The 18,759-nt window shown below is 38.6% G+C and overlaps 1 long non-coding RNA gene across 3 annotated transcripts in view; it reads right to left on the reverse strand.

Annotated features, from left to right (window-relative positions):
- The window catches only part of LOC144339916 (uncharacterized), a 44,744-nt gene extending 28,549 nt beyond the window's left edge, over positions 1-16,195 (reverse strand). Inside the window, exons 1-3 of one of the 3 annotated variants that reach the window (XR_013415504.1) lie at positions 15,475-16,195; positions 12,822-12,854; positions 7,684-7,736 (exon numbers count right to left, since the gene is read on the reverse strand). This is a non-coding gene — a long non-coding RNA (uncharacterized LOC144339916). The remainder of the gene's footprint in view (positions 1-7,683; positions 7,737-12,821; positions 12,855-15,474) is intronic. The other 2 variants (XR_013415503.1, XR_013415505.1) reach the window with 2 other exon arrangements.
- Between the last annotated feature and the right edge of the window lie 2,564 nt (positions 16,196-18,759).

Here is an 18,759-nt window from a genome sequence, read left to right on the forward strand (position 1 = left end):
AAGCTTTCCCTTGTCTAGACCTAGGAAAGATGAACCTAGAGTCTGACACCTTTAAAGGTCTGAAAAAACATTACCATCTCTTCTCTCTGAGGGTTTCTAGCTCTGAGATTTCACCTATATAACAAGACCCCCTTTGCTAGCCAGCCTTCCTCGTCTCCCCACTTCCATAACCGGTCTTGCCAATGTGATGGGATTTACCACCATAATCTGTTGTTGGCCATGCTCTGAGCCCCTACGAGGTTTAGGGTAATCACTCTGTGGTTGTCCCCCATGTGCACATTAATACATTTGTATGCCTTTTCTCCAATTAATCTGCCTTTTGTCAGTTGATTTTCCAGCAAACGATCAGAGGGTGAAGGGGAAATGTTCCCTGGGCTCCTACACCTGCCACAGCGGTAGAAGCTCTGGATAGACAGCTGGAGGGACTCAGTAAAGGTGACTTCATCAGCATAAATGAGCAAAGTGGTTGTGATGAAAAGAGTGAAGAATTAAAAGAATTCTTAGAAATGTCATGACATTGAAAGCACAAAGCATACAATACTGGAAGCTAATTTATACTTGAAAAGGAGAGTGACAATTCGCCGAGGTGTAAAAGATGTTTCCTCCCTATTGTAAGTTTCACAATGAGAAGAAAGTAAGCGCCGATCAAACTATTCTTGATACATGTTTTACAAAGAAATAAAGCATTTTAATTTTCAAGTTTCTGCTGTTTTTGATTATAGTGTACTAAATAAATGTTAGTTTTACTATTTTTTGACATACCTGTACATTCATAACAGACAGTAAGAAGTTTTAAATATTTCAACAAAAAGTTTGAAAGGTTATGCACAGACATAATTTTTTAGCATCAATTATTAAGACTGCTTTGCCTGGATTTGGTTTGCACAGTCATTTTCATGGTTCCTCAGAATGTGCAAAGGGAACATTGTCATATATATCACATATATAATATTTGAATGTGGAGATAAATTGAGTCATTTACTTAACAGATATTTATTTAGCACTGACTCTTTACCAAGAACTGGGGATATACGGTGACCAAATAACAGTATCAAATATTATGAACAAATTTAAAATATGTCTAGTGATTTTCAGAGCTATAAAGAAAAGTAAATCTAACCAATGGGATAGAGTTTAGGGTAGGGGGATGGTATATTCTTTTTCTGTATTGTGGTCCCTGACAGCCTGTCTGTAAATTGACAGTGGACATAGAAATGCAGATAGCTGGCGGAAGAGAATTCCAGACAAAGGAAATACTAAGCATGGTATTGTTCTCTATTATTACTCATGATTCTACACAATGTTTTTCTTGGTAGCTCAGGAGCCAGATCTTGGTGAAGTATTGAAAAATAATCATAAGGCTGTTACTATATTTAGGAACCCACAGAATGCTCAGCATATGATGATCCCTAAATAGTTGTGCTTCCAGACCAGTGGAATAGTGCATGGATTCATTTTCTGCCTTACAATTTCTTTAAAAACATATTAATTCAAATTCTGCTTGGTTTCCCAGTACATAATTAGGCAGAGGCAATTCAGTTGAGGAAGCACTGTTTCTACTACTCAAACATCATCTCTCAGATGCCAAACATGTTATGGTTAACAACTCTCACATCTTTAAACAATCTTCTATTGAAGTTTATATATGTTTTGACTTTTGTGAGGCATATTATTGATGCATAGGTCTGAATTAGCTCTACCTTCTCTTTACTCATTTCCACAACCAGGCCATGAACTTTGATTTTTTTTTTTCTCTGCTAAATGGCAATTGCTTTAAGGAGAAAAATATTAAATAGTTGGTAAAGTGGAAATTAAATACATGTTACATATTTGTGGTCAAACTCCAGAAACAACTGGAAGAAAAACAAAGGTGTATTTACTGGTTAAATCTTCAAAGAGTCTCTGAAGGAGATACTACTATTATGCTTACTTTGCAGATGAAGACCAGACTCAGAGAGCTAATAACTGGTAGATCTGGGATTTGAACCCAGACAGTGGGACTCCAGATCCTGTACTCTTAATCACTGCCTTAATCACTGAACTGGATTGAATCAAAGGGTCCCGTTGTCTGAGAAAATTGTTTGCCATATACACTTCATCTTCCCTATAGTTGTTGTGCAAGCATCATTTTGCTCCATCCAAGGTTCACTCAAGCAGAATGCTGAAAAAGATCAAAGCTCTATATCCAGCTTAATAGTTTTAGAAAAAGAAAAGGCAGATTGAATCAACTTAAATAAAAACATGGCTATTTCTGCAGTACAACATAGCAACTATTAGAAAGTTTAAGAGAACTCAAGGGTTATTCTTGTTATGCATACACACATTAATATAAATGAAAGCTCTCTGAGTACAGTGAACAATCACTCCCTAGGCAAAGACTAGTATGAATGTTTCATGGAGCTAATGAATAGGAAGATTCTAGCTATTAGAATCAGGAAGGTTACTATATAATTCATAAAGGCTTTTAGTCATACACAAATGTCTGTTTTTTAAAAAGTGACATAGACCATCTTTATCACAGTGACTTAAATTATTAATAAAACCATAGGTTTTAAGATGGTCACAATAAAAATGAATTTCAGCACATGATGTGGGGATTGTTAAGGCAGGCTTGTATTTTGTAATTTACATGTTTGTGAAGTCTGCCTACTTGTTTTAGTTCTTTTATTTTGCTCACCAACATAACAGCTTAGCTTTTTCTTCGAAGCCGAAGCCGAGGTACACAATAAAGCAGTTCTCAGGTACTTAAGTATAAAGATGAAAGGTACTCTTCCCACTGTCCCAGTTTGCCTTCTTTGTTGAGGATATGGAAGGATGCCTCTTAGGAAGACTATACTCCTCGAGTCAGAGGAAAGTGACTCCACTTTCAAAGTTTCCAATGTAATGCATATATGTAAGATTTAAACTGTAAAATATTTCGGATGATTTGCTTTTACAGAAACATGTTTTACATAGGTGATGTTAAATGATATGGAGAATCCTACTGAGTAACCTCTGCCCTCAAGGAAGGGAAATCAAATCTATTGCATACCTTATAGGGAAGCAATAGGGCACTTTTAAATACCCCTCAGGTATTTTGGACTGTTTTGGCTGTTATAACAAAACACTATGAACTGGGTAGTTCATAAACAAAAGGAATTTATTTCTCACAGTTCTGGAGGCTGGGAAATTCAAATCAAGATTCCAGCAGGTTCAGTGTCTAGTGAGGATCCACTTTCAGTTTAATAGATGGTGTCTTCTCACTGTGTCCTTATACGGTGGAAAGAGCAACCAAGCTCCCTCATTCCTCCTTTTTAAGGGCACTAATCACATCCATGAAATGCTCCACCCTCAGGACCTAATCACCTTCCAAAGGCCCCACTTTCTAATATACTACCTTGGTGGTTAGGATTTCAACATAGACATTTCAGAGTGACACAAACATTCAAGACCATAGCATCAGGTACTATGATACTAGAAAGACACAAGAAAGGATTCTAGTTTCACTTCTCAGGATGACAAGACTTAATACATTCCTGAATATTCATTCCCTTGCTTGTAAAATGGAATGATGATATCAATCTTGTAAGATTTTTGCAAGGATTATAAATGTCTAATATGTCCTAGACTTAATAAGTCCAATATGGAACTCTTGGCCTCCCTTTCCTTAATGAAGAAAAAAAAAAGATTTTCCCGGCTTTCCCCGACTTATGAAATAGCAGGATCTTTCACCCAATTTCTCAACACAGAAACGGAAGACGTATACTTGATTACTTTCTTACCCTCATGCCTACATTCAATATTTTAGCAAGTTTGAAGAATGCTCACTTCAATCTGAGTCCTAGTTATTCTCAACACAAGAACCAGAATGACATTTTAAATGCATACAATAGATCATCTCATTTCCTTGTTCAAAATCCTCCTCCAATGATTTCTTAACTTATTTAAAGTGAAATCCAGTCTTTTCAACATAGCCTTCAAGATTCTACATGATCTGGCTCCTCTCCCTCTCCCTCGCCCTCTCTTTCTCTCTTTCCCTCTTGTGTCCAACCACTTGATCTCCTGGCCATATCTTTCTAGTCATATTGGTGGCCCTTTGTTCCTGAAATGTGCATAACTCATTCTGATCTTATGAGTGTTTGCATATGAAGCCACACCTGGCTGGCTCTGTCATGCCTCCTCACATAAGCCTTCCCTGACCATTTAGCAAAAACAGCCCCCAGCCGTTACCACATTATCTTGTTCAACTCTCCTCACAGCACTAATGTCTATATAAAATTACCACCTCCATAAGGTTCACAGAGTAGGAGCCTTGTCTATCTTGTTCATTGTCGTATCCCAAAGATACTTAATATAAGCCAATTACAATTAATCATTTAATTAACATTGGTTGAAGAAACGGACTGGATTAATGTTAACATACATAAAAATTTAGGCATACAATAGGCACACAGCAAATGTGATATACATTTAGTAATTTAAAAATGTTCTAAACTCTGAAAGATGGTACAGTATAAATTAAAAGCTATAAAAACTCTAACAGGAATACAAACCCTCCACTTATGTGACAGCCTAGTCTAAGACAGAAAAAATGGGAAGAAATTTATGGAGAAGGTGACATTCATTAGGCCTTGAAGGATTGGTGGGGGTTTCATAAGAGGAAAACAGAGGAAATAGATGCTAAAGAGCTGTAGCAGTGTGTGCAACATTAGAGGCAGAAATACTATGTTGTTCTGTGTAAGTGGAAAAGAAATTAATAGGCAGTGAGCTTCATGATGAGAAGCTTGAGAGATTATATTAGGGTCAGATCACTGGGAATATTACAGGAATTTGGTTTTGTAGAGAATAACATGAATCTGATTTTGGTCATGCATATGGAGGTGTCAAGCAAGCAGCTGGAGATTGTCTTAGTCTGTTTTCTGCTGCTATCACAGAATACTTGAGACAGGGTAATTTACAGAGAAAATAAATTTGTTTGGCTCATAGTTCTGTAGACTGGGAAGTCCTCTATCAAGGAGTCAGCTTTCTGGCAACGGCCTCATGCTGTGTTAGCTTATGGTGGAAGGCAAAAGGGCAAGAGAGCCTGAGAGAAAGAGAGGAAGGGGCCACACTCATTTTTTTTTTTTTTTTTTTTTTTTTTTTTAGATGGAGTCTCGCTCTTGTCACCCAGGCTGGAGTACAATGGTGCAATCCTGGCTCACTGCAACCTCTGCCTCCTGCATTGAAGCAATTGTCCTGCATCAGACTCCCGAGTAGCTGGGATTATAGGCGCTTGCCACCGCATCCTGCTAATTTTTGCATTTTTTAGTAGAGATGGGGTTTCACCATGTTGGCCAGGGTGGTCTCGAACTCCTGACCTCAGGTGATCTACCCTCTTCGGACTCCCAAAGTACATACTCATCTTTTTTAGCCGGAACCCATCTATAATGGCATTACTCTATTCAGGAGGCAGAGCCCTCATGACCTAATCGCCTCTTAAAGGTACCACCTATCCACAATGTTGCACTGGGGATTGAGTTTCCAACACATGAACTTTGGGGGACACATTCTAACCACATCAGAGATTTAAGTCTGAGGTTCAGAAGTGAGGGCAGTCCTGAAATTGTAGAGGTCAGGGAAAAACTGGTAGAGGTGAGTGTTAAAGCAGGGAGAGGAAGCTGGTGGAAAACTTCCTCTCACTGGGTGTGGAAAAGAAGAGGAACTCCCAAGCGTTGTGGGAAATATTACTCAGAAAGGTAGGAAGGGAATCACAGAAGCGAATTAAAGCTGAAGGTGAGAATTGAAATAAGTATGTGGTATTCAATAGAACTGCTTCTTGCCAAGAGGAAGAATGAAATGAAGAATGAGAAGAGATGGTTGACTTTGATAATAGATGATGAGAAACTTCCTTTCAATAAGGTGGGAAAAGAATTTGATATAGTTTGTAGGTGTGGCCCTGCCCAAATCTCATATGGAAGTGTAATCCCCAATGTTGGAGGTGGGACCTCGTGGGAGGTGATTGGATCATGGGCGTGAATTTCCCATGAATGGTTTAGTTCCATCCCCGTTCGTACTGTCACTGATAGTGAGTGAATTCTCATGAGATCTGGTCATTTAAAAGTGGAACCTTCCCCCTCACTCTCTTGTTTTCTTGCTCCTGTTCTGGCCATTGTAATGTGCCTGCTCCCCCTACACCTTCCACCAAGATTGTAAGTTTTCTGAGGCCTCCCCAGAAACTGAGCAAACGCTAGCATCATGCTTCTTGTACAGCCTGCAGAACCACGAGCCCATTAAACCTCTTTTCTTTATAAACTACCAGTCTCAGGTATTTCTTTACAGCAATATGAGAAGCAACTAATACAGAATTGCTGTAATTGAAGTGACAAGTTGGAGGTGAGAAGTTTAGTGGTTAAGAAAAAAGGAAATGGGAAATTCACTTGAGGGTAAATATGATTTTATAAAGTTTTTGGTTTTTAGAAGGAGAGAGGGTTGAATATATTTATAGGGCATGGGAAAGAGTCAGTGAAGGGAGATGTGAGATGGGAAATGTAAAGATGAAGAGAAGAGAGTGGAAGGACAGGATATGGGAGACAAGCAGAAGTTCTCATTCTCATCCTGAACTGGGCAAAGACATGTTTTTTGTTTTTTGAGATTTTTCCTCAGATAGTTGATAATAAAAGCATGAGTAAACACTGAGAGAGAGAGGTTGAGGTAGTGAGCAAGGAATTTGAAAGTATGCTTTTTGGAGATCTTCCCTAAGAGTAACTTGTACTGGGGTCGCCTGCTGAGGGGTAACATAGTACTTCCTTTTGAAGATTAGGAGACAAGTGGGCCAGTGGTATCGAGAGCTGGTTTGCTGTGTTAGACTTACAGTTCAGATGAAGGCTGATGTTTGTTACTTTCTTCCTGATTTCAGACAACTATATTTGCTAAACACAGGATTTCTCCTAAGGAAGGTATTCACTTCACAGCTGTGGTACCATCTTAGTGAGAAAGATGGTATTGGAAAAGGCAATGTTACTTTTTAAGATTCCTCTAATATTTGTAATCATAAACTATCATAATATTTGGGATAGTTCTTTTGTATAATTTGACAATATGTCCAATAGTATAAGTTAATAAATACTAAAATTTCCTAAAATGCTTTCGAAGCACATTTGGCCAGGTTATACTTTAGTGGAAGGACACATGAAAAATGCTGTTAATATTTTTCATGTGGTTTCTATGTGGGTCCTCAGCTACAGTAGAAAGAAGGAAACCAGTGAGATCAATCTCAATCCTGACATGCTTTTGCAGGAGTTAGAGTGAATTGTTTTGAACCAAATATTGGATACTTTCAGGTTATACTTCTCTGTTGAGTACATATAGGTGCTTAGGTCTTATATGATGGAATAGGATTGTATTTTTGTGCTTTTCCCATCTATTGGATTACAGCTTTCCAAGTCAATAAAACTTAGTGCTGCCATTTCTAGGCCCTTTTCATTTCCATCCTTAACTTAAATTGTGGATTGAACTTTTTCCCCCATCAAATACATTTTGCACAAAAGCAAATCTGGCAGGGCAAAAGTGGGGAGTGAAGAATAATCTTTGGGGTAGATTGTCTTGTTTATGATCTTGGAAAAGTTACTTCCCTTAGGCCTTCTTATATGTAAAAGAAAGGAACGAGTCTCTGTGATCTCAAATTTTACTGTGAATTCTATAATTGTGTGTCTCTGCTCCACTTACCCATATAGTTACCTCTGCTGATGTTTGTTCTGTTCCACTTTCGCCCAGCAGCACTGGAAAAGAATCGAACAGGGAAGTTACTGGGCAATGATGTCAGACTAAAGTGTCTCTGCAGCTCAGAAAGCAAAGAAGATGTGCAGAGCCAGAGCTGAAGAGGCTGCTTGGGGCACATTGACTGTGTAATGTCAGTAGCACTCTACTTAATGCTTTTTTGCTTGTACAGGAAAGAAACCCTTTCAAGCTAGCTCCCATAAAGGATGGCTGTTTAAGAAACCTTAGAGAACCCTGGGAAAATATTTACAGCCGGGCTTCTTGGAGACTCTGGGAACAGAAAAGTCAGGAACCCTGTCTTTCAGGAACTGCTGTATCTTAGTCAGCTTCTTCATCTCATGGTTTCTGTCTGTGCAGCTGCTTCATTTCCTCTTCAGGCTTACTCCTCCACTGCTCCCTGGCTGACTTTCTCTGTTTAGTCATCCTGAATATGGCTAACTATGTCTCCCAAGAGCCTCCCCAGCCCTGACTCCACATGACTTTTTAGGACCCTAAGCTACCCTCTGACGTCATCTCTTACAGTCTTTTAGCATAAATTTTCAAGAGTTAGCATCTGATTCATTGCTCACCAGCCAATGGCTTGGTTAGCCTTGGGTGAAGTAGTTTTCCCAGTCAAGTAAGCTTTGAGGGAGGGAGGTGAGGGGAAAAAGAAGTGGATGTCATCTGCTATGTACTGAATGACCACACTTTTGAGAGTAAAGGGAGCACTATTAATTACACCAGGAACAGATGTAAATGCAAACGGACACAGGCCAACTGGGACAACAGAACTATGAACTACTGCCTGTTCTAGGATTGAGTGGCATAGATTTTCTAGAAGAAGTGGGAGAGAGGACAAGCAATGAGACCTGTCTAATGAACTCTTTAGTCTTCCAAACACACAAACATCTTTTCCTTCATGCACATACCTCCAGTTATGGCCTGTCACACATACAACTGCAAAAATGCTCACCCTAAACTTGGTAGGAAGAGGACAATCACAGCCAGTTCCCGTGTATCAGGGCCTTCTATCACCAGGTGATATCTATTCCTCTGCTTGTCCTCTCCTCCTCTCCAGTCTTCACCAGTATGCAGACTGTGCAATAAATGAGTGGCTCTCACAGTGGGACCCTGAGCAGCATCATCAGCATCACCAGGGAACTCATGAAAAATGCAGATTCTCAGGCCCCTCCTCCGAACTACAGAATCAGGAATTCTGGGATGGTGCTCAGCAGTCTGTGTTTTAACAACAAGCCTCTCAGATGATTCTGATCTGTGCAAAAGTCTGAGATTTACTGGAGTAAATTCTAAATTTAACCACTACTAACACACTGGAAACAGGAATAGAGGCATTTTGCCTAACAGAAACAACTTTCCCTTCAAGTTTTATGTGATTTTCTCAAAACTTTAAGAGAAGCAACCTATATTTTGTAGCTGAGAGAGAGAGAGAGAGAGAGAGAGAAGAGGAGAGAGAGAGAGAGAGGAGAGAGAGAGAGAGAGAAGAGAGAGAAAAGGGCAGTAAAAACACATCATGTACACTTAAAAAGAACAGAATCAAGTCAATTTCAACTTTTTTTTCCTAGTTCCACTCATGAAATCTGGTGTGTCCTGCCCTTAAGTTTCCTTCTGAGAAATTCTCATATTTTTCTCATATTTTGAATAAATCAAGACTCCTTGCAAACAACTGGTCCCCAAATAAGACAACATCCAATAATCAATAGTATAAAAAGGAAGTGGGAGTTGGAGAAGAGACCTCCTATATTAAGGAGATTTTAACAGCCTTCAGGGAAGAAGTTCAATTTCACAATGGCCTTTTCAATCGGCACTAAGAGGCCAGGAGCTGTAAGTTACATGATGAGTTAGCTCAGTGAGTGCCATGGGCATCAGCATGCCATCTCACTCTCTTGAAGTAAATGAAGTTCCTTGGGTATTGCCTATCAGGAAAATTTCAACCATTTTCCCTATTTTTTTAGGGTCACCCTGAGACAGATATCAGGGAGAATACCCTCATGGAGCTGGGTACCCTCTAGAGCACTATATTTTTTTATCAGTCATGAATGGCCAGATACCCTGTTGAGCTGATTTGAGTCAGGCACAGTTCCCCGTTTGCAAGCTGCAATTTTTTTTTTTTTTCCTGGCAATACAACTTCCATAAAACTTTAGTGAGCTGCTGCTAAATCTCATTTGGAAGCGTTTCATTCTTTAAAAGCAATACTGGACGTATTGCTGAAATTGTGGCTTAGCAGAATCCACACCCTCATCCAGTTTGCTTTCATATTGGCCCCAGGTTCAGGGACTTCATGTGGTGGAGCAGACTACCTTTACTTCCCAATCTATCTTTGCACAAAACCTCTGAATGCATGACACATTTCAAACCAGCTGCCTGGGACCATCCTGTGATTAGAAGGTAGGATTGAGTGTACATTCTGTAAGTGTTTCAGGAAATCAGCATACCTAGACTTTGCTCCATAAAGTGTCACTTTGTCACTTTATGCCACTTTATCATTGCAATTGTCATGATTTTGGCTTTTCTAGGATCTTCTCCTGCAGAGGAGAGACTACAGTAAGGCACATGATTCCCTCATTTGGACTGAGTCCAATCTTTGGCTATTACATAATGCTACTATAACTATTCTTGGACACATCCTTTGGTGCATTTTTGTTGGGGCTATCTACATCTATATCTATATCTATGTGTGTGTGTGTGTGTGTGTGTGTATACACACACACGTATATATATATAATTGCTATATCGAGCACATGTACAAATGTTTGTAGACTCTTCAAAATACTAAATGGCTTAACAAATGTTTTCTTCCTCCTGCAATAAATGAGAATCACAGTTGTTCCTCAGCCTAACCAACACTCAGAATTGTCAGTTTCTGTGTGTGTGTTTTAATTTTAGCCATTCTGATGGTTGTTTAGTAGTATTTCATTGTGGTTTTAATTTATTTTTACCCAAATAGCTAATGATGTTTAGCATGTTTTTATGTTTATTGGACATTTGGCTAATCTTTTGTAAAGAATTTGTTGAAGTTTTTTCACTTTCTATTAAGCTGCCGTTTTTTTTCTTATTGATTTCTTTTAACTTATTAATTTTTTCATTTTTTGTTTTTTCTTGAGATGGAGTCTCACTTTGTTGTCCAGGCTGGAGTGCAGTGGCATGACCTTGGCTTGCTGCAACCTCCGCCTCCTGGATTCAAGTGATTCTCCTGCCTCAGCCACTCAAGTAGCTGGGATTACAGGCATGAATCACCATGCCTGGCTAATTTTCGTATTTTTAGTAGAGATAGGGTTCACCATGTTGGCCAGGTTGGTCTCAAATTCCTGACCTCAAGTGATCTGTCTGCCTCAGCCTCCCAAAGTGCTGGGATTACAGGCGTGAGCCACCGCATCTTCTCTCTTACTGATTTCTTATTGATTGCAGGAGTTCTTTATTTATTCTGGATAACCCAATTTGCCTTCAGTCCAATTTATCAATAACATTTGTTTATTTTTTTATCTTTTATTCTTTGTTTTTAGTGACTTAAGATATCTTTGTGTATCCTAAAGATATGAGGATATTCTCCTATGAATATCTTAGGTAATTTTTGTTTTATCTTTCACATTCCCAATCCACCTGGAATTGATTTTTGTAAATGGTATGAGGTAGAGTCAAAATTCTTTTTTCCCCATATGCATACTATTGGGCAATTAACCTAGAAACATTTATTTAAAAGACTTTTTTTTTTTGCTCTACTCTGTATTGTGATCTTTATGATAAATTAATGTTTATTATTGTGCCAGTACATTTCTAAAGTCTATATTTCATTCCTTTGACCTATTATTTCTTCCTGATGCCAATACTACTTATGTAATTGCTGTAGCTTATTTATTTATTTATTTAAGACAGAGTCTTGCTCTGTTGCCTGGGCTGGAGTGCGGTACCATGATCATAGCTCACCGCAGCCTCAACCTCCTGGGCTCAGGTAATCCTCTAGCCTTAGCCTCCCACACGCCACCACACAAGGCTAATTTTTGTATTTATTGTAGAGATGGGGATTTTGCCATGTTTCCCAGGCTGGTCTCGAACTCCTGGGCTCAAGCAGTCTTCTCACCTAAGCCTCTCAAAATTCTGGGATTGTAGGCGTGAGCCACCGCACCTGGCCTGTAGCTTTATATTAATTATTGCCTGTTAGTATAAGTCCTCCAACTTTTTTCTTAGCTATTCCATGCCTTTGAATTTTCATATTAATTTTAGAGCCAGCTTGCCTAGTTCCATAAACAACTAGAAACCAAATACTACTGTACTTCTGATTGGGATTATATTAAATCTATAGATCAATTTGGAATGAATTACCATCTTTATACTATTGAGTATTTCAATATGTGAACTTAGCATGTACTTCCATTTCTTTTACAATCACTTTCTGAACTGGGGAATCCCAGAATATAGGAAAGCAAAAGGCAGAGCCTGATGTTTAAGACACCAAACATGGGACCTGGAAAGTCAAGACCCGAGGGTACATTCTGACACTTACAGGCTATTGAACCCTCTTTCCCCTTTCCCTTCTCCATTCTTCTCATTCTCCTTTATCCCATCCTTTTATTTATCACAGGAAAGAATGTCTTTGAATTGCTCATCTTCTTTGTAGGCATTATGGCTGCACAGGTGCCACATGGTTTTTCAGCCCAATTACCTATTCCCAGCTAATGTCAGTTTCTAACTCTTAGTTCAAATATTTGATAGAGAAAATCCAATTGATTATTAAGTGGCCAATGGATTATTTGTTTCGGGTTAGGTCTTGTGCTAGGTGGGTGGTAGGAAGGGACATGTAAAAAGGACAAGCTCTCTGGAAGGAGAGGAGGCCAGAAAGGCAATTAGTCTAGGGACTATTGTCAACCAGTCAGACTGGGATAGAGGAAGAAACTCACATTTAAAAGTTTAGTTTCAGACTCAGTCTTTGAACCTGGTGTGATTCTAATAACGATGTTTGATTCTTATTCTTCAGCACCTGTTTAATTCACTTAGCAATTGGATGTAGCTAATCCAAGTAGATATTGATAGTATGTAAGATATTGATAGTAAGTAGTAAGATGGTCTCTGTTAGAAGTTGTTCTCTACTTACTGCTCTAGCTGTTTTGCACTTCAGTTTTCAAATCTGTAAAATGGAAAGAAAATTATTTTGGAGGAATATATGAAATAGTAATTATAAAGTCCTTAAGACAATGTCTGGCATGTAGTCGCACCAAAATAAAGAGTCTGCTTTATTACTGCATCTCAAATGGTTGGTTCCAGACCTTGGTTCTTTGGTCTGGTTCTTTGGATGATGCTCTGCCTTCAGGTTTAGATGGCTTCTGTCATTGCTACTCATTGTCTGCACTTGGTTAGTATCCTAACTTTTACCACTTCTCAGCAGTTTGACATGAAGCAAATGCTTTGGCAAACAAACTGAAACTATTACTCCATTCCACTCTAAAACCACTGTTTATACTCCTGTGGAATTTGGTTTCTATTTTATTTGCAAAATTTGTTGCTGCACTTTTAGGAGAATGTAATAAAACCAGAAAAGGCAAAAAGAATGCACATTTGAGGTCAAAAAAGGCAAAATAACAGTGGGCTGCTGGATCCCCCTGGTTTGACTCTGGGTAGCGTTAGGTTCCAGTGGTTCTAACTGGGTTTCCAATTTCCAGTCTTGAACATGGGTTTTTCTTGTTTGACTTTGCCCAAGTCTTATTTCTTTCTCAATTTAGCCCTGTTTCTATCCTCAGTCAAGCGATCATGCTACACGCTCTCGTTCTTTGTGGGCACAAGGCTCCTCTGTTGGCTTTGAAGCTGCACAGCTCCCTGATTTGGGGTCAAGCAGAAATCTGGTTATTCTATACACTCTGTGTAGTCTCTCTCTCTCCTTGATTCCCCTGGATTCTTTTCCCCTTAGTCTCTTGGATTCACCAGTTCTTTTCTCAATTATACATATTTCTCTAGCTTTTCCAAATACCTGTATTTTAAGTATTCTTTTTAATGTGCAGCTCTCTGTAAGTTGGAAAAAAATTAATATTTGTGGAAATCTTTTACTGACCTAGAGTTAAGGATCATAGATATGTTATTACCAAAATTGATCTTAGTAGTAATCTGATCCAACTCTCTTGTTTTTCAGATACAAATACTGAGATTGGATGGTTAGCCCATTTGGTGACCACAAAACATCAATGGATAAATACCATTCATTTCTTACTTAGCAGACCCGGGAGATATTTAGCTCAGTAGGGTGTAATTTCTCCACACAATCACTGAAGATCTAGACTGACAATGACTATGTCATCCTAAAAATATCGATTTTATTATCAGCCTGTGTATTAGTCAGGTTCTCTAGAGGGACAGGACTGATAGGATATATCTACATATATATAAAGGGGAGTTATTAAGTATTAACTTGCATGATCACAAGGTCCTACAATAGACTGTCTGCAAGCTGAGAAGCAAGGAGGGCCAGTCCTAGTCACCAAAATTGAAGAACCTGGAGTCTGATGTTCGAGGGCAGGAAGCATCCAGCATGGGAGAAAGATGTAGACTGGGAGGCTAGGCCAGTCTCTTCTTTTCACGTTTTTCTGCCTGCTTTATATTTGCTGCTGATTAGATGGTGTCTGCCAGATTAGGGGTAGGTCCGCCTTCCCCAGCCCACTGACTCAAATGTTAATCTCCTTTGGCAACACCTTCACAGACACACTCAGGATCAATATTTTGCATCCTTCAGTCCAATCAAGTTGACAATCAGTATTATCCATCACAGCCTGATAGTTACCACTGCAGTTATCTTGAAAAGAGAAAGAGCTAAGAGTAGCACGATGGGCATATTTTCTGGTTGAAAGTGGCCCGTATCATTTCTCACATTGCAGTTGGGAGAACATAGGCACATGATGTACTTAACTAACTTCAAGGGTGGCAGTATAGCCACAGAAGAGTTAAACATATTGGAGGGGTTAGTTAGTAGTTTCACCGCTAACTTATCACAGGTCACTTAGTTAAAATAGTAAGGTCTTCCCTACAACATACATGCTCATATATAAATGAATATGGACATTTGAAAATGTACATTTCAGGTACAAAAGAAGTATTCTTATTAAATATGCATGGGAAAGATAGAAGACGGAGGGTGGAGAGTGTTTAGCATTTACATAGATATAATAACTAACATTCTTTCAGTGCCCACCTAGAGGTCAGTGTTCTCTTTATCATCACAGAAACTCCTAGGGATTGCTGTCACCATTCCTACTTCTATAGGAAGGAAATTGAGGCTCAAACAACATAAGCTCCTTCCTTAAAAAATTAAAAGTAATAATATATTTATTAATTTTTAGAGCAAAGACTTTCATTCAAGGATGTTGGTTATAACGTTTATGCACATTTCACTAGACTGTGTTGCCTTTAATTAAAAAAAAGGACAAACGAGCCATGAGACTCTGTGAGCTAAGAATGAGCGCCACATTTTTCTTATCTTATTTTATATGATTATATCATTGAACTTGATGTTCTTATGTATGTATTTCATATATATCACAAACAATCCAAATACATCCTGTAGGAATATATCGTAAGCAAAATCACTGACAAACATTTGAAATGGAGAAATACAAATACCTCCCAAAATGTCACCAATTAGACAAAGTATAAAATAATAAAACATATGTATATTTATATTTTCATATATAATACAGACTTTATTGATTAAAACATATTTATTGACCTTTTTCTCAGCTGCTGCTAAGGTTCTTGATACTTACAGAGAACTTGGCGTTGTGTAGAGGAGAGGACCTCACTTCATCCAGTGAGAAACTCCCTTGCCTGATGGCCACAGGCTCCTCATTCACCTGCAATAAGACCAACTCCAGTCTCATACCTGGGCTCATTCTTTCTGATCATGAGGTGACCTTCACAGAAAATGAAATGGACACCCTCAATAAACAACTGGTATAAACATTGAAACTTTCTGGCGAGACTTATTTGCAAGCCTTCTCAATTCCTACTTTCTACCTCTGCATGGTTGAGGTAATAATTAGTTTTATTTAACTGTTTTTTGCACTCATTGGTCCCCTTTGCTCCAACTTTCTCAGTTTTTGTTTTATCCTTTAGTGTTTGCATGTACGTCATATAAAGCATCTCAAATTATTTGAAGAATACAGCAGAAAATGAAGGAGGTAAGAAAGAGAGGAGGAGGATGGAGCAATGGAAAGAGGATAAAAGGAGGAATGTGTGGGGAGAAGAGAAGAAAGGGGGAAGAATAGCAATTGTCTGTACTAGAGATTTATTTTGTGCCATTTTTTTCTATGAACTTCCACTTACTTGTCACTAATTTTCCTCCTCTAGATGTGTAAATCTTATCTCAACCATGTAAACAAATCCAGGAATATACTGATTTCATTTCTTGAGAGATGTTTCTTTCAGAGGCTTTCTAATAGCAGATGTCCTGGGAATTCTCTTTATCTCTTGGAAAGGATCAGCCATTTTCTGTGTCCTGTGTCTTCCTCTTTCTTGGCTTACTCCCTCAATTTGGTAGAAAACATCCTCTAATATATCTCTAAGAAAGGACCAATGGGTAGAAAACATTTTGAAACCGCATATGTGGAAATGTCTTTATTCTATTCTCACGTGTAATTGATAATTTGGCAGGGTACTAAATTGTAGGGATAGAAATACATTCCAGGTGAAAATTTGAAGACAATTCTCCACTCTTGTTGCAGGACAAAAGCACTACTCCAGATAGTGCTGTAGAGTGTGGTTTGTTTGATAGAAAAAGATGCAAAGATGGTAACCAGAATCTCCTGTGTCACAGGATCCCCATGAGGGTCTTCTTTCCAGCTGAAGCTTCCTTAAGCATTTTCCATGCAAGGGAGTATTGCCAACATATCCCTAAAGAGATCCATCAAATTTATATCACTGAGCAGGTGCCAGTACAGTAATACACATGAAGCCATATTTCCTAATTAGTCATATCGAAATGATTCAGTTCCAAGCAAGCATTGCAAACTTTTATTATCTGATGCTCTTTTTTATTGCACAGTTGCACACCTGCACAGAAGCATCATTTTATTTTCTTAGATCCTAAAGGGAACCAGCCCTCTTTACTGCTAGTGAACTCACTGGACCTTCTACACTGCTTCTACACTGCTCCTTCTACACTGCTAGCTAGTCACTAAAAATCCTATCCCTCTTATTCTATGTCACACAACAATGCTGCGTTTTTTCAGCCTTGCTTGTAGTTATGATTGTTCTGGTATTAATGCAGTGTTAGTACAAGTGATATGTTTTCTTCCTGATCAAAGGTTTTAAGAAAATAATATTTTTCCTGCATATTTCCACCCACCATTTTGCCAGCTGAATGCAGGTGATAATGACATTCTAGAGAATAGAAACTCCATCAGTGACAGACTGGATTAAGAAAATGTGGCACTTATACACCATGGAACACTATGCAGCCATAAAAAAGGATGAGTTTGTGTCCTTTGTAGGGACATGGATGCAGCTGGAAACCATCATTCTCAGCAAACTATCGCAAGAACAGAAAACCACACACTGCATGTTCTCACTCATAGGTGGGAACTGAACAATGAGATCACTCGGGAAGGGGAACATCACACACCAGGGCCTATTATGGGGAGGGGGTAGGGGGTAGGGTTTGCATTGGGAGTTATACCTGATGTAAATGATGAGTTGATGGGTGCTGACGAGTTGATGGGTGCAGCACACCAACATGGCACAAGTATACATATGTAACAAACCTGCACATTATGCACATGCACCCTAGAAATTAAAGTATAATAATAAAAAAAATAAAAAAAGATAAAGATAGTTTTTAATAAAAAAAAAAGAAACTCCCAATATGAGAAAGTTCCTTAGTCCCTGATGTACTAAATAAAAACTGCCTATTAACCAGAAACTTTGGATTTTTGCCTGAACAAGAAATAAACTAATATGTTTGAGCAATGTTATAGTTTGATTCTATTTTATACAATACCTAATGCCATCTTAATACAGAATGCATTATGATTATTGGTGCTTTGTCAGAAATCTCCCTCCCTCCCTCCCTCCCTCCCTCCCTCCATCCCTCCCTCCCTCCCTCCCTTCCTTCCTTCCTTCCTTCCTTCCTTCCTTCCTTCCTTCCTTCCTTCCTTCCTTCCTTCCTTCCTTCCCTTTTTCCTTCCATCCTTCCTCCCTCCCTCTCTCCTTCTCCCTTCCTGCTTCTCCTTCCTCATTCCTTTCTTTCTTTTTCCTCTCTCTCACTTTCTTTCTTCCTACCCCTCTTTCTCCTAGACATTTTAGAATCTTCTCATGGTCCCCAGTATTCCGATATTTCAGCATGGTGTGTCTTTCTAGGTTTCAATATTTATGCAGAGAATTCAGTGGATTTTTTTTCAATCTGAAATTTTTAAAATTTCATTTCTAGAAAACTGTATTTAATTCCTAATTTATCTCCTTCATTTTTCTTTCTTGTAGAAATCCCAGTCAACTTCCTGAACTGGTTGTCTAATTTTCTTACATGTTTTTCTCCTAATGTTGTTTTTTTAATCCACCTCCTAAGATTTTCTTCACTTATAAGATACTAATGATCCCATAATCCTTTTTACTCAAATTTGTTCCAGTGGCTTCTAGGTTTTGGCAATCACGAGAACATAATTAAGAGAGTCATTCTTACAGGAAAGCTGTAGCATTGCAGATATATGACTGGGAATACTTGTTTTTTTTTGTTGTTGTTGTTGTTGTTTGTTTGCTTTTTTGTCCTGTTCATGTGGAAAAAGCAATGCTGTCTCTGGGAATAGACCTTCCTTTTCTCTGCCTTTCCATTGGCAAGTCATTGGCTGTTGTTTTATTGCCAGTGACTTCAGCATGATCTGTATCAGTCAGGCTAGGCTAGATTACACTACAGTAATAAACAAACTAAAAACTTTCAGAAGCTTAAAACAATACAGCTTTGTTTCTCACTCCTGATGCATGTCCACGACAGTTTGGTAATGAAACTTTGCTTCTTGTGGTCAGTCAAGGAACTCAGCTGCAAGAGTAGCCACTATCTT

The sequence above is a fragment of the Macaca mulatta genome, chromosome 3 (assembly GCF_049350105.2).
Source record: "Macaca mulatta isolate MMU2019108-1 chromosome 3, T2T-MMU8v2.0, whole genome shotgun sequence".
Lineage (NCBI taxonomy): Eukaryota > Metazoa > Chordata > Mammalia > Primates > Cercopithecidae > Macaca > Macaca mulatta.